Below are 1,276 nucleotides of genomic sequence, written 5' to 3' on the forward strand. Positions count from 1 at the left end.
GTTCCTTGGTCATTGATACTGGTACCGATCAGTGTACTAAGATAAGGACACGTACTTGTTCTTATTTTTTTTTTTTTGTAAGTGTTTTACGGCACTTGCAACACAATAAAGTCACATAAGTGCCGAAATTGTTCTTATTTAGTGCCAGAATTACCGACGACACTTCATCTGTACTCCCCACTAAATTTGTTTGTCCATCTAGAGCCGATTATTAATACAGTTATGACAATGAGCGAAAAAAGACCTATGTTTACAATTCTCCCAATTTTTGGTTCTGTCTTGCTGTGCGCATACGTGTACTCCTCTGTTGGAACAGACACCCAATGGGTTGTTTTTTGGTGTGTTTTTCTTCGTTTTGTTTGGGGTTTTTCGCAACATTTGATGAAGGTATCTTAAAATAAAATTGTAAAATCCATCTTCTTTATATTGCACTCATTAATGACAAAATCACAAGATCAATCCAAATGTAAAGCTGCACCAGACATCCCCATCCAATCTCTCGTTAAGTTGTCTTTTCCATCCTCCTCCCTCGAGTTTAGATCTTCACTAGTCACACCCAGCCTCCCACACGAGTTTTGCTTTTACCTTTTCTACGCAGATTTTGGTTTTGTTCACCTTTTTTATTTTCTGTGTGGCTGCTTATTTACTTCTTGATCATTGCATCCTTGGCTTGGTCGGTTCTTTGATGTGATGTGCTCGTTGTGGCGAAAATAAATGGCTGTATGTGAGTAGTTGGGATCACCAGTGGTACTTCCTACTTCTGTCCCTTCCTTCTGGTGTTCCTGTCTGTCTGTGTGCTTTGCTTTTCCGCTACACTAATAAATGGTCATTATTTTGGCGATGTGCCTCTCGTTAGTCAAACAAACAAACGGCTGTCTACCTGCTTGACTCATGTCCACTGCTACTCTACAGCCTTGCTCATATGGCCGGCTCTGCTTCAGCAGCGTCTATGATGCAATGGTTAAGCTCTTTACCGTACTCACGAAAGGCATGTATTTGGTTTTCCTGGTGAGAAGAGCGGAGAGGGGTGTTTTGGATATATATGTCCTTCTGTCTTCTGAAGTGTACTCCACATTTGTCTTTGCCTTTTCAGGCAAGGTAGGAGTAGCTCTTTTCATTAGCAATATATATGGTTCGACGAGGGCTTAAAACATTTACATCAAATGACTGCGATCGTCCTCTCCTTAATTTTAATAATGCCGGAGCATCCCAGAAAAGGGTCTGAATTATTTTTTTTCCTTCCCCGAATATTTCCTCCCCACTTAACACCTTCGGG

The sequence above is a fragment of the Aplysia californica genome, unplaced genomic scaffold (genome assembly GCF_000002075.1).
Source record: "Aplysia californica isolate F4 #8 unplaced genomic scaffold, AplCal3.0 scaffold00015, whole genome shotgun sequence".
In the NCBI taxonomy this organism is placed as follows: Eukaryota; Metazoa; Mollusca; class Gastropoda; order Aplysiida; family Aplysiidae; genus Aplysia; species Aplysia californica.